Here is a 16,027-nt window from a genome sequence, read left to right as displayed (position 1 = left end):
TCGCAGCAAAAGGTGGCGCTACAAAGTATTAACTTAAGGGGGCTGAATAATTTTGCACGCCCAATTTTTCAGTTTTTGATTTGTTAAAAAAGTTTGAAATATCCAATAAATGTCATTCCACTTCATGATTGTGTCCCACTTGTTGTTGATTATTCACAAAAAAATACAGTTTTATATCTTTATGTTTGAAGCCTGAAATGTGGCAAAAGGTCGCAAAGTTCAAGGGGGCCGAATACTTTCGCAAGGCACTGTATGTTCTCATGTTCTGAGCAAGGAACTTAAACGTTAGCTTTCTTACATGGCACATATTGCACTTTTACTTTCTTCTCCAACACTTTGTTTTTGCATTATTTAAACCAAATTGAACATGTTTCATTATTTATTTGAGGCTAAATTGATTTTATTGATGTATCATATTAAGTTAAAATAAGTTAAAATAAGTGTTCATTCAGTATTGTTGTAATTGTCATTATTACAAATAAATAAATAAAAATCGGCCGATTAATCAGTATCGGTGTTTTTTGGTCCTCCAATAATCGGTATCGGCGTTGAAAAAATCATAATCGGTCGACCTCTAGTACAGAGGCCCATTATCAGCAACCATCACTCCTTTGTTCCAATGGCACGTTGTGTTAGCTAATCCAAGTTTATAATTTTAAAAGGCTAATTGATCATTAGAAAACCCTTTTGCAATTATGTTATGCACAGCTGAAAACTGTTTTGCTGATTTAAAGAAGCAATAAAACTGGCCTTCTATAGACTAGTTGAGTATTTGTGGGTTTGGTTACAGGCTCAAAATGGCCAGAAACAAAGAACTTTCTTCTGAAACTCGTCTGTCTATTCTTGTTCTGAGAAATGAAGGCTATTCCATGTGAGAAATTACCAATAAACTGAATATCTCGTACAACGCCAGGAGACGTGGAGACGTGGAGGCGTCTCCAGACTCTGTCACGTCAGTCACATATGCTCAGTGTGAACCTGCTTTCATCTGTGAAGAGCACAGGGCACCAGTGGCGAATTTGACAATCTTGGTGTTCTCTGGCAAATGCCAAACGTCCTGCACGGTGTTGGGCTGTAAGCACAACCCCCAACTGTGGACGTCGGGCCCTCATACCACCCTCATGGAGTCTGTTTCACAGAAGTGTGATTGACTTGGAGTTACATTGTGTTGTTTAAGTGTTCCCTTTATTTTTTTGAGCAGTGTAGTTAACACAACAGTTTTCTAATGATCAATTAGCCTTTTAAAATGATAAACTTGGATTAGCTAACACAACCTGCCATTGGAACACAGGAGTGATGGTTGCTGAAATTGGGCCTCTGTACGCCTATGTAGATATTCCATTTAAAAAAATAGTCAGTTTCCAGCTACAATAGTCATTTACAACATTAACAATGTCTACACTGTATTTCTGATCAATTTGATGTTATTTTAATGGACAAAAAAATGTGCTTTTCTTTCAAAAACAAGGACATTTCGAAGTGACCCCAAACTTTTGAACGCTAGTGTACATCAAAACAGGCTGGTGTTAAGGCTGTATTTGTTTCATCAGCACATTCACATTCACTGGGCTTTACAATAAAAACAGGCTGAGAACACTCCTTAAAGGCTCTAATCTTCATCGTGTTACTAGTGGGATGGCAGATGTTAAAGGATCAGGGGTTAGTGGTCAGAGGTCAGAGTCGTGCAGCTTTGCAGATCTTGTCGTATACCTCAGGGAAAGCGTCCCGACAGCCCAGCTCCGGTGATTTTAACATCCTGACAAACTTTACCCAGAACTCACTACGCTCCATGTACTCATCAGCATACAGCATCTGGAACACACACACACACACACACAAAACTCACCCATGCACCTCTCTGACAAACTGCTCCAGCTGTCTACATGAAGTGTTTAACCCTGGGTTCTCCGTACACTCCGATGTCCACGTACAGCTCTGCCTCCTCACCTTTAGGATGAACCATCCCCCGGGCCAGGGGGAGCACGAACGGACACAACCACAGAGGGTACACCTGCAGGGATGGACATACCAACTTAGTTACACCCCTACAATGAGACAGTTACACCCTTAAACGAGTTATACCAACTCAGTCACTCCCCTAAAATTAGATATACTGTTCCAACTCATTCACACCCCTAAATGAGATAAACCAACTCAGTCACACTTGTGTGTATAATGTATTAGGGTATGTTACGTTGAGGAAGCATGCTATGTGTCTTATGTGAAATGGACTAGTTTGTGTGTGTCTGTGTGTCTTACATGGATGTCCTGGTGAAAGCGTGCGATAGCGGTCTGGATGTGTTTCATGGGGACCAGCATGTCCTGCACAACATGGTGCTGCTCATACAGTTGTCAGATGGTCTCTCCCTGGGTCAGCTTCAACAGAGAGATCTTAGGAGGAACCATCCACCGGAACACTGGGACACTGGGTGGTTACCAAACGGGATGATGTCCTGGAGACAAAAACACACATTCATGTTTACAGCAATCAGCTTTCCAGCTCCACAGTTGTGTCCAGTAGGGAAACACATTTTAGTTTTCTATTTCAGAAAGATTGTTTATTATACGTCCCACAGAACACGACCCTCGTCTATGTCTCATATAACTGTCAGAGAAAAACTTGGCATAATTTCGAACATAATTTAAGGTTAAGGAACAATTACCAGCAAACCACACGTGGTTTCCTAATGGCAGCGTGTGTGTCTGTGTACATTAGGGAGACTAATGCAGAGTTATGTGCTGGGGAGGAGATGATGACATGCTGAAATCTGCAGGATAAAAGGGTCACTTTGTATCATCTGTCTAATGCACTGTGTGTGTGTGTATATGTATGTATATGTATGTACAGTGGGGCAAAAAAGTATTTAGTCAGCCACCAATTGTGCAAGTTCTCCCACTTAAAAAAATGAGAGAGGCCTGTAATTTTCATCATAGGTACACTTCAACTATGACAGACAAAATGAGAAAAAAAAATCCAGAAAATCACATTGTAGGATTTTTAATGAATTTATTTGCAAATGATGGTAGAAAATAAGTATTTGGTCACCTACAAATAAGCAAGATTTCTGGCTCTCACAGACATGTAACTTCTTCTTTAAGAGGCTCCTCTGTCCTCCACTCGTTACCTGTATTAATGGCACCTGTTTGAACTTGCTATCAGTATAAAAGACACCTGTCCCCAACCTCAAACAGTCACACTCCAAACTCCACTATGGCCAAGACCAAACAGCTGTCAAAGGATTGGGAAGACTGAATCTGCAATAGGTAAGCAGCTTGGTTTGAAGAAATCAACTGTGGGAGCAATTATTAGGAAATGGAAGACATACAAGACCACTGATAATCTCCCTTGATCTGAGGCTCCACGCAAGATCTCACCCCGTGGGGTCAAAATGATCACAAGAACAGTGAGCAAAAATCCCAGAACCACACGAGGGGACCTAGTGAATGACCTGCAGAGAGCTGGGACCAAAGTAACAAACACACTACGCCGCCAGGGACTCAAATCCTGCAGTGCCAGACGTGTCCCCCTGCTTAAGCCAGTACATGTACAGCCCCTCTGAAGTTTGCTAGAGAGCATTTGGATGATCCAGAAGAAGATTGAGAGAATGTCATATGGTCAGATGAAACCAAAATATAACTTTTTGGTAAAAACTCAACTCGTCGTGTTTGGAGGACAAAGAATGCTGAGTTGCATCCAAAGAACACCATACCTACTGTGAAGCATGGGGGTGGAAACATCATGCTTTGGGGCTGTTTTTCTGCAAAGGGACCAGGACGACTGATCCGTGTAAAGGAAAGAATGAATGGGGCCATGTATCATGAGATTTTGAGTGAAAACCTCCTTCCATCAGCAAGGGCATTGAAGATGAAACGTATATTATTTGTAGCCGTCTATTTACCAACCACCACAGACCGATGCTGGAACTCAACCAACTCTATAAGGCCATCAGCAAACAAGAAAATGCTCACCCAGAAGCGGCGCTCCTAGTGGCCAGGGACTTTAATGCAGTTTTACCACATTTTTACCAGCATGTCACATGTGCATCCAGAGGGAAAAAAAACTACAGACCACCTTTACTCCACACACAAAGATGCATACAAAGCTCTCCCCCACCCTCCATTTGGCAAATCTGACCAAGTCTGTAATGCCTACAGGTTTCAAGCAGACCACCATTGTCCCTGTGCCCAAGGAAGCGAAAGTAACCTGCCTAAATGATTACTGCCCGTAGCACTCCCGTTGGTAGCTATGAAATGCTTTGCAAGGCTGGTCATGGCTCACATCAACAGCATCCTCCCGGATACCCTAGACCCACTTGAGTTCGCATACCGCCCTAACAGATGACGCAATCTCAATCGCACTCCACACTGCCCTTTCCCACCTAGACAAAAGGAACACCTATGTGAGAATGCTGTTCATTGACTACAGCTCAGCGTTCAACACCATAGTGCCCATGAAGCTCATCACTAAGCTAAGGACCCTGGGACTAAACACCCCCCTCTGCAACTGGATCCTGGACTTCCTGACGGACAGCCCCCAGGTGGTAAGGGTAGGCAACAACACGTCGGCCACGCTGATCCTCAATACTGGGGCCCCTCAGGGGTGTGTACTTAGTTCCCTCCTGTACTCCCTGTTCAACCACGACTGCATGGCAAAACACGACTCCAACACCATCATTAAGTTTACTGACGACACAACAGTGGTAGGCCTGAGAACTGACAACGACGAGACAGCCTATAAGGAGGACTGTTTTCTCTGCTACCGCACGGCAGGCGGTACCGGAGCGCCAAGAATAGGACTGGGGGGCTCCTTGGCAGCTTCTACCCCAAGTCATGGGACTGCTGAACAATTAATAAAATGGCCACCAGACTATTTACATTGACACCACCCCCCCTCCTCCATTTGTTTGGTACGCTGCTGATACTCGCTATTTGCTGTCTATGCATGGTCACTTCACCCCTACCTACATGTACAGATTGCCTCAACTGGCCTGTACCCCCACGTACTGACTCGGTACCGGTATCAACCTGTATGTGGCCTCGTTATTGTTATTTTATTGTGTTACTTTAACATTTTTTACTTTAGTTTATTTGGTAATTATTTTAACTTCTTGAACTGCATTGTTGGTTAAGGGCTTGTAAGTAAGCATTTCATGGTAAGGTCTACACTGTATTCGGCGCATGTGACAAATAAAATTTGATTTTATTGTGTGTGTGTGTGTATGTGTGTGTATGTGTGTACCTGGAGCTGTGGTAGTAGTGGCGTAGAGGGATGTACTCCACTGCTGTGTCGTTCTCTGTCAGGTATCTCTCAACGTGCTTGAAGAACCACGGCTTATAGTGCAGGCTGATCCTGTTGATCTGAAACACACACAGACACACACAGTGCAGGATTATGGTTAGATCTTGCAGACAAACAGCACTCTTCTCCTCCATTGTCCTTCTGAGAGTACCTTATCATTCTTCCTCTATTTCTCTCTCTTTCTCTCTCTCACCGTCAGTCATAGTGCCAGTCATGATAACAACTTTGTCAAGTGAGTACTGCAGTCCTTCTACAAATGTGTTGTTCTTGTCCTCAGACGCCTCACTGAAACGACGGCAGATGTTCTCCAGCCCTCTGATTGGCTCATACTGCCGACGAACCCAATACCTTGCCGGGACGATCTTTATCTCTGCAGCAACCAGGAACCCCAGAGTTCCACAGGACCATGGAACTGCGTGGAACAGGTCAGAGTTCTCTTCCTGTTAGAGAACATACACACACACACACACACACACACACACACACACACACACACACACACACACACACACACAGAGAACATCAGTTCCCCTTCTGTAAGAGCAGAAGCAATCCTCCTTCTTTCTCCTTTCCTTCTCTCTCGCTCTCTCTGGTTGTACTGTGGACCCTTTGTTTCCAGATTAACTGCCATTTCCAGTGGTGTTGGCTTTATGTTTTCTAAAGGACTATAGGTCTGTAGCATTGCTCTGTGAGCTAAGGACTGGAGGCCTGTAGCCTTGCTCTGTGAGCTAAGGACTGGAGGCCTGTAGCCTTGCTCTGTGAGCTAAGGACTGGAGGCCTGTAGCCTTGCTCTGTGAGCTAAGGACTGGAGGCCTGTAGCCTTGCTCTGTGAGCTAAGGACTGGAGGTCTGTAGTCTTGCTCTGTGAGCTAAGGACTGGAGGCCTGTAGCATTGCTCTGTGAGCTCCAGAACTGGAAGCCTGTAGCATTGCTCTGTGAGCTCCAGAAATGGAGGCCTTTAGCATTGCTCTGTGAGATACAGAACTGGAAGCCTGTAGCATTGCTTTGTGAGCTACAGAACTTGAAGCCTGTAGCATTGCTCTGTGAGATACAGAACTGGAAGCCTGTAGCATTGCTCTGTGGGCTACAGAACTGGACGCCTGTAGCATTGCTCTGTGAGATACAGAACTGGAAGCCTGTAGCATTGCTCTGTGGGCTACAGAACTGGAAGCCTGTAGCATTGCTCTGTGGGATACAGAACTGGAAGCCTGTAGCATTGCTCTGTGGGATACAGAACTGGAAGCCTGTAGCATTGCTCTGTGAGATACAGAACTGGAAGCCTGTAGCATTGCTCTGTGGGATACAGAACTGGAAGCCTGTAGCATTGCTCTGTGAGATACAGAACTGGAAGCCTGTAGCAATGCTCTGTGGGCTACAGAACTGGAAGCCTGTAGCATTGCTCTGTGGGATACAGAACTGGAAGCCTGTAGCATTGCTCTGTGGGCTACAGAACTGGAAGCCTGTAGCATTGCTCTGTGAGCTACAGAACTGGAAGCCTGTAGCATTGCTCTGTGGGCTACAGAACTGGAAGCCTGTAGCATTGCTCTGTGGGCTACAGAACTGGAAGCCTGTAGCATTGCTCTGTGGGCTACAGAACTGGAAGACTGTAGCATTGCTCTGTGGGCTACAGAACTGGAAGCCTGTAGCATTGCTCTGTGAGCTACAGAACTGGAAGCCTGTAGCATTGCTCTGTGAGCTTCAGAACTGGAGGTATTGCTCTGCTCCGACACCAAGGTTCTCTTAAAGATCTGAGCAGTAAAGAGAGCTTTGCTCACCTCAGTGCAGCGGACCAGGCTGCCGTCAGCCAGCACCAGCTCAAAGGCAACACAGATGTGCTGGAAGAGTCCGTAGATATGAGAGGATGACTCTATACCTGTACCCATCACCAGACCTGTAGATGGAGAACGAGAGGGAGAAAGAGGGAGGGATGGGGTGGGGTGGACGGGTAGGCTTGATTATTCAGTAAACAAAAGACAGTTGGGGCACACTAGTGCTCAGGGACACAGTCAATTTACAACACCAACAATACAGGACACATAGACAAACAAAACAACAACACTAGGGACTTAGGGAACTCAATCTCCTCACAGGTGAAGCAGAGAGCAGCGTAAACACTCAAACAGTTTATCGCGTGTGTGTGTGTGTGTGTCATTCTCTGTGGTGCTCCAGATTAATCTACAGCATGCTGAAGAGAAAACATTAAGCTGTTGCTCTAACATTTATGGATCCGGAAAACCATTATGGAATCTGATCCAGGAGTGCTGTGCACTCTGAAGCCATTTCCTCTGAGTTTCACCCTCGGAACTCTACCATCTATAAACAATTGATCCTCTGATCCAATAAGAGAGGGTGATGATGCTCCCAACAGGAAATAAACAACCCTGATGGATAAGATGCCATGGAAACACTCAGCTACAGAGGGGTATACTACAAAGCAGAATCAATGAGTTAGCCAGCTAACCTTGATCAACAACCAGAAATAACTATTGATTTTCTGGTTCATTAAGAAAACTAAAAGTAGATATGTGTTTTTGGTTGTTGAGTCAATTAGTCCATGCCCATTTCAAGCTTATCTAAAAAAAAAAGGGTTATTTCAGAATAGATAGGCAAGTCAGCTGACTAACTCATTGATCCTGCTTTGTAGTATACCCCTCTGGATGACAATCAGTCAGTTGTTCTATAGAACAACAACAATAACAACAACATATACCACCATATATATATATATATATATATACACCATACAACACAGCCGAACAACAATATATATACCCAATGATTCATATATACGCTAGATGACTGATATGGGGCGCTGGGTTGAAGCCACCGTGCAACCAGAAGTGTTCCATACACACAAAAAGCTATTTTCTCTCAAATTTTGTGCACAAATTTGTTTACGTCCCCGTTAGTGTGCATTTCTCCTTTGCCAAGATAATCCATCCACCTGACATGTGTGGCTTATCAAGAAACTGATTAAGCAGCATGATCAGTATTTCTATCCGTAATAAAGCCCTTTTGTGGGGAAAAACTCATTCTGATTGGCTGGGCCTGGCTCCCCAGTGGGTGGCCCTGGATGCCAAGTGGGTGGGCCTATGCCCTAGAATCGATAGATTAGGGCCTACTTTATTTATTTCAATTGAGTGATTTCCTTATATGAACTATAACAAGGTAAAATCTTTGAAATTGTTACATGTTGCGTTTATATACAGTACCAGTTAAATGTTTGGACACACCTACTCATTCAAGAGTTTTTCTTTATTTGTACTATTTTCTACATTGTAGAATAATAGTGAAGACATCAGAATTATGAAATAACACATATGGAATAATGTAGTAACCAAAAAGGTGTTAAACAAATCAAAATATATTTCATATTTGAGATTATTCAAAGTAGCCAACCTTTGCCTAAATGACAGCTTTGCACACTCTTGGCATTATCTGCCCCTAACTCGGACAACTCTGGACCAATTGTGTGCCGCCCTATGGGACTCCCTATGTGAACCCCAGGCTGTAATGATGCTGCAACACTGCGTGTTTTAGACCGCTGCGCCACTCGGGAGGCCTGTGTTTATGTCACGACTTCTGCCGAAGTCGATGCCTCTCCTTGTTCAGGTGGTGCTAGGCGATCGACGTCACCGGTCTTCTAGCCATCATTGATCTATGTTTAATTTTCCATTGGTTTTGTCTGGTCTTCTTACACACCTGGTTCCAATCCCATTCATTATATGTTGTATATTTAACCCTCTGTTTCCCCTCATGTCCTTGTCAGAGATTGTTTATTGTTATGTTCATGTTTTATGGATTGGTGTGCGACGGGTTCTTGTACCCACATTTATTTTATTATGGACTGTGTTTTAAGTTATTAAAATACTCCATTTATACCAAGTTGAATTCTCCTGTGCTTGACTTCCCTGCTACCTACATACACGACGTGACAGTTTATATATTTTTGTTCAGTATACATTTTATTAAGTGAACTAAACACTAAAATTTAAATAAATAGATGTAAAAACATTTTCCTTCAAGTATAATTTTACTGTCCCCACTACAACAACAAAAATACTTAAATACATATAATTTTGTCCTTAATTGAAATAGTGTAGAATTCCATTCATTCCTATAGAGGACTGCTCCTACTGGGGAGTGCCAATATGGCCGACAGTTGGCCAGGTTAAAATGCTGGCTACAGACGAAGGTGCTCCCACGTAAAATAGTGACGTCAGGGCCCTCATCTCTTCTAATTGCTCTCACCCCGCTGTCACGGAAAGTTGCATCCTTGGGAAGTCGTGAAAGCTGAGATATGGTTTTTGTTTGTTGTTGGAACAAAAAGGGACACTACAACAGCATCGGTGAGAGGATTGTGCCGCCATTATGCAAGCTTGATAATTCTGCGCTGTTGCTAGCGACCAGAGCATAAACCAGAACATAAACAATACCACTTTGCTGAACTTCCGTTCTACAAACCTAGAAGCGTGAATGAAGCCAATGGCCAATACATAGCATCAGCAATCTGGGGTTTATATACATCGTTGCATATACCACCATATATACCATATAACAACCATACAACAATATATACATTATATACCATATAACTCAAAACCATACACAAAAACATATACCACCATACACTATAAAACCTGAGCCAACAATATATACTGATGATATGCAGATATAATGATAATGATATGCATAGCGTACCGACAGTGAGGTCGTCCAGTTCTGGCAGCACAGGCAGAGTCCAGCCCAGGGAGTTACCGACAGTGAGGTCATCCAGTTCTGGCAGCACAGGCACAGTCCAGCCCAGGGAGTTACCGACAGTGAGGTCGTCCAGTTCTGGCAGCACAGGCAGAGTCCAGCCCAGGGAGTTACCGACAGTGAGGTCGTCCAGTTCTGGCAGCACAGGCAGAGTCCAGCCCAGGGAGTTACCGACAGTGAGGTCGTCCAGTTCTGGCAGCACAGGCAGAGTCCAGCCCAGGGAGTTACCGACAGTGAGGTCGTCCAGTTCTGGCAGCACAGACAGAGTCCAGCCCAGGGAGTTACCGACAGTGAGGTCGTCCAGTTCTGGCAGCACAGGCAGAGTCCAGCCCAGGGAGTTACCGACAGTGAGGTCGTCCAGTTCTGGCAGCACACGCAGAGTCCAGTCCAGGGAGTTACCGACAGTGAGGTTGTCCAGTTCTGGCAGCACAGGCAGAGTCCAGCCCAGGGAGTTACCGGCAGTGAGGTCGTCCAGTTCTGGCAGCACAGGCAGAGTCCAGCCCAGGGAGTTACCGACAGTGAGGTCGTCCAGTTCTAGCAGCACAGGCAGAGTCCAGCCCAGGGAGTTACCGACAGTGAGGTCGTCCAGTTCTGGCAGCACAGGCAGAGTCCAGCCCAGGGAGTTACCGACAGTGAGGTCGTCCAGTTCTGGCAGCACAGGCAGAGTCCAGCCCAGGGAGTTACCGACAGTGAGGTCGTCCAGTTCTGGCAGCACAGGCAGAGTCCAGCCCAGGGAGTTGAGGAGAGCAGTGATCTGACCCATGTTGACCAGGGGCTCCACACGAACCACCTGTTGTACATATACTTTCCCGGATCATACAGGTTTACACACACCTACACACTTTTATATACAGAGCTACAGCGTGTGAGTGTGTTTGTCCTATCTGCCTCTGTGTGTCCACCTCCAGTATGTCCATCATGTTGATCATGATGTTCTTGTTAGTCTTCTTGTATTTCCCACCTCTGAGAGAGACAGTCAGCCAGACAGGTCGACCTGTACACATGAGAGTCTTCCCCCCCTCCTTCCTCCACACGTGTAACTGCAACCCACACACAGTATCATACTGTATGTATTATGGCATCTGCCTAAAGGTCTGGACCTTTATGGCACAGAAGGCACTGCACTTTCTCTGGGGTCTCTGATTAAAGCCCTACTCCTGCTATTCCCTATAAATCACTACAGAGCATTCGATGGAAGAAATAATTTAAACTTTGTAAACGACAGAAGGAAATACAGTATCTGATGCCATGCTCAAATACTGAGCTCCCGGAATGCACACACACACTGAACTCCAAGACCTATGCAGTGAATGCTGCAGTTTGTTATTCCTCTCATTCATTCCCAAATCCCTCGTTCTTTCCAAAAATATCTTTAGGAAGAGAGGGATTACAGTCTTTCCTCACCCCAGGAACCTCACAGCACTCTCTCTCTCACGCACGCGCACACACATTGTCGATGTAATTTAGCCACGTGGATTTATCTGTCTCTGGATGTCCCGCACGCGCTGGTCGTGCTGTTTTGGCGCGGAACACATTTTGAAGATGAGCCACGCGCGCATGTAATAAGAGCGGCAGCAGAAATAGACAGACGAATATCCATCTCTGGTGAACGATCACGTAGTCTAAGCCTTTCACCTTGATCCACAACAGAAAGAGAACTACCAGTCCACCGAGATACAACAACAGATCCATCCTCCCTGCGCTGCTGGTCGACTGGCCTGATGATGGTCTAGTTAAGACTGTTCCAGAGAATAACTCCCTTCTAGGAACAATCTATCTTTTATTGCCTTTAGTTGGGATGCAATGCAAGATTTCTAAACTTCTTCTTTTTAAAATCCACATACATTATCTATGCCAACACATACACACACATAAATGCACACATCACTACATAGACAGACAGGTGGGTGAATATTGAAGTTAGAATCCTGCCACTCCTGTCGTTTTCTCTGATAGGCGAGTCTAGCTGTGTGGTCGGCTAGCCCCGCCTCTGGCCGGCGTTCATTGGCTAAAGACGCGTCAATCGGGATGACTCCATGTGCTACGTTGGCGCGCTTCGTCCAATCAGAGAGCAGAAATCCCGTCACACCATTCCCCCAGCGCAGTGTCAATAAAAAAAACTTGGTTAAAACCATTCAACTAAACTGATATCAAACTAGGCCTACAGTGGTTAACCATTATTTATATAACCTATTTATTATAATATTATTATATTATTATTATTATTGTTATTATTATTATTATATAACAATATTACTGCCATAAACCAGGTAATAAAACTACACTGATTATTACATGAAACCCTAACCAATGCAACATCTAATGCATTTAACTATAGTGCTTTCAGTAAATATTCACTACCCTTAACTTTTTCCACATTTTGTTGTGTTACAGCCTGAATTTAAAATTGATTACATTGAGATTTTTTTGTCACTGGTCTAGACACAATACTCCATAATGTCAAAGTGGAATAATGTTTTTTGAAATTTTTACAAATTAATAAAAAATGAAAAGATTAAATGTCTTGAGTCAATAATTCAACCCCTTTGTTGTGGCAAGCCTAAATACATTCAGTAAAACGTTCCTTAAAAAGTCACAGAAGTTGCATGGACTCACTCTGTGTGCAATAATAGTGTTTAACATGATACCATGATACCTTACACACAATTATATGTAAGGTCCCTCAGTGGAGCAGTGCATTTCAAACACAGATTCAACCACAAAGACCAGGGAGGTTTTCCAATGCCTCACAAAAAAGGGCACCTATTGGTAGATGGGTAAAAAAAAAGAAAGAGAAAAAAAGCAGACATTTAATAGCCCTTTGAGTATAGTGAAGTTACTAATTACCCTTTGGATGGTGTATCAATAAACCCAGTCACCACAAATATACAGGCATCCTTCCTAACTCAGTTACCGGAGAGGAAGGAAACCACTCAGGGATTTCACAATGAGGTCAATGGTGACTTTAAGACCATTACAGAGTTTAATGGCTATAATAGGAGAAAACTGAGGATGGGTCATCAACATTGTAGTTACTCCACGATAGTAACCTAATTGATTAAAAAGAAGGAAGCCTGTACAGAATAAAACATATTCCAAAACAGGCATCCTGTTTGCAACAATGCACTAAAGTAATACTGCAAAACAAATTGGCAAAGCAAGTAATTTGATGTCCTGAATACAAATTGTTATGTTTGTGGCAAATCCCCAAATAACATTTATTTTCAAGCATTGTGGTGGCTGCATCATGTTATGGGTATGCTAGTAATCATTAAGCGTTGGTGAGTTTTTCAGAATAAAAAATAAATTGAATGGAGATAAGCACAGGCAAAATCCTAGAGGAAAACCTGGTTCAGTCTACTTTCCACAGACACTGGGAGATGAATTTACCTTTCAGCTGAACAATAACCCAAAACTACACTGGAGTTGCTTACCAAGAAGACAGTGAATGTTCCTGAGTGGTCGAGTTACAGTTTTGACTTAAATCTACTTGAAAATCTATTACAAGATTTAAAAATGGTTGTCTAGTAATGATCTACAACCAATTTGACAGAGCTTGAAGAATCTTGAAAATAATAATGGGCAAATGTTGAACAGTCCAGGTGTGGAAAGCTCTTCTAGACTTACCCAGAAAGACTCACAGCTGTAATTGCTGCGAAAGGTGCTTCTACAAAGTATTGACTCAGGGGTGTGAATACCTACGTAAATTAGATATCTGTATTTAATTTTCAATAAATGTACAAACATTTTTAAAAACATGTTTTCACTTTGTCATTGTGGGATATTGTGTGGGGAAAAAATCCTGTAACACAACAAAATGTGGAATAAGTCAAGGGGTATGAATACTTTCTGAAGGCACTGTATTCTGAAATCAAACCAGAAAAATAATACCATATAGGTGTGTATACAGCTGTGGCCAAAAGTTTTGACGCAAATATTAATTTCCACAAAGTTTGCTGCTTCAGTGTCTTTAGATATTTTTGCCAGATGTTACTATGGGATACTGAAGTATAATTACAAGCATTTCATAAGTGTCAAAGGCTTTTATTGACAATTACATGAAGTTGGTGCAAAGAGTCAATATTTGCAGTGTTGAACCTTCTTTTTCAAGACCTCTGCAATCTGCCCTGGCATGCTGTCAATTAACTTCTGGGCTACATCTGATGGCAGCCCATTCTTGCATAATCAATGCTTGGAATTTGTGGGGTTTTGTTTGTCCCCCCACCTCTTGAGGATTGACCACAAGTTCTCAACGGGATTAAGGTCTGGGGAGTTTCCTGCACATGGACCCAAAATATCATTTTTTTGTTCCCCGAGCCACTTAGTCATCACTTTTTCCTTATGGCAAGGTGCTCCATCATGCTGGAAAAGGCATTGTTCGTCACCAAACTGTTCCTGGATGGTTGGAAGAAGTTGCTCTCAGAGGATGTGTTGGTACCATTCTTTATTCATGGCTGTGTTCTTAGGCAAAGTTGTGAGTGAGCCCACTCCCTTAGCTGAGAAGCAACCTCACACATGACTGGTCTCAGGATGCTTTACTGTTGGCATGACACAGGACTGATGGTAGCGCTCACCTTGTCTTCTCCGGAAAAGCTTTTTTCCAGATGCCCCAAACAATCGGAAAGGGGATTCATCAGAGAAAATGACTTTACCCCAGTCCTCAGCAGTCCAATACCTGTACCTGTTGCAGAATATCAGTCTGTCCCTGATGTTTTTCCTGGAGAGAAGTGGCTTCTTTGCTGCCCTTCTTGACACCAGGCCATGATGTCAGCTGGTCCTTTTGTGGCAGGGCTGAAATGCAGTGGAAATGTTTTTTGGGGATTCAGTTCATTTGCATGGCAAAGAGGGACTTTGCATTGAATTGCAATTAATCTGATCTCTCTTCATAACATTCTGGAGTGTATGCAAATTGCCATCATACAAACTGAGGCAGCAGACTTTGTGAAAATGTATATTTGTGTCATTCTCAAAACTTTTGGCCACAACTGTACACAGCTTTAGTGACATCTATGAACTGTCACAGTGATGGGAGGGAATTCTGACTGATTGGTTTCAATTAAGGTGTTTTCACAACTTCAATGAAAATCTGTTTAATTTACTTTCAATTGTTGGGTCAAATAAAAAGGAGTGAACATGAAAGCACACATACACCCAGGCATGCGCGCACACACACACACATGAATGGAGCGTTACTAGGATGGTGAGTGGTACACACCCATTAGACAGAGGGTGGGGCGCCAGTAAGGATCCTTAATGGTTTCTGCTGTCAGCTTGTCTGTCTCTCCAGTCCGGAACACACACACACACACACACACACACACACACTCGCATACACTCTCTTCCTCTCTTTCTCTCTCTCTCTCACTCACACACATGCTCAGCCCTCCCGGGCAATGCTCTCCTGCTTTCAGAGAAAATCTGCCTTTATCTAAGAAACTGTATTATATTGTCAGTTTTTCATGCGAGCCTCTGGATATCATTGGAAAATGTGTCTCTATTATTCTAAAAGAAATTGATGGAGATCATGTCATGTTTTGTCTTAATTTCGTTATCCAGCCTGGAAGGAACAAAATACCAACATTTCACCCATTTTATTTGTCTTAATACCTGGAGGTAACGGGACTCTGTGGGAATGTTTTTAAACTTGAACTCTCCTTTAACTTCAGCTCCATTCATCATATCATTGCTTCTTGAATCCCAAATAACCGACACGGAAGCACACTTAGAATTGGACCTGGTCCCATGGAACTGACCGGGACAGAGCATGCCTAACGGGGGTTAGGGTTATTTACCAGGGGATTACTCCACTGGGAAGACTAATATTTTCCATCCCTGGTGGTCCTATATGGAGGGAGATGCCTTCCCTACAGCACAGGGACTAACAAACACCATCCCCGGGGTCCCGGAGCGATGCCTTCCCTCCACCAAGCAGCCATCTTCCTCGGATTCTTCCTCATTGTGACAGGTGGCT

General features: G+C 43.6%; 1 pseudogene; it reads right to left on the bottom strand.

The window, feature by feature from the left end:
* Positions 1-1,551: 1,551 nt before the first annotated feature.
* On the bottom strand, positions 1,552-11,748 carry LOC139410201 (delta(24)-sterol reductase-like; annotated as a pseudogene).
* Positions 11,749-16,027: the final 4,279 nt, after the last annotated feature.

Source organism: Oncorhynchus clarkii, chromosome 5, assembly GCF_045791955.1.
Source record: "Oncorhynchus clarkii lewisi isolate Uvic-CL-2024 chromosome 5, UVic_Ocla_1.0, whole genome shotgun sequence".
Taxonomy (NCBI): Eukaryota; Metazoa; Chordata; class Actinopteri; order Salmoniformes; family Salmonidae; genus Oncorhynchus; species Oncorhynchus clarkii.
Note: the sequence above shows the minus strand (reverse complement) of the source record. Positions and strands in the feature narration are given on the sequence as shown.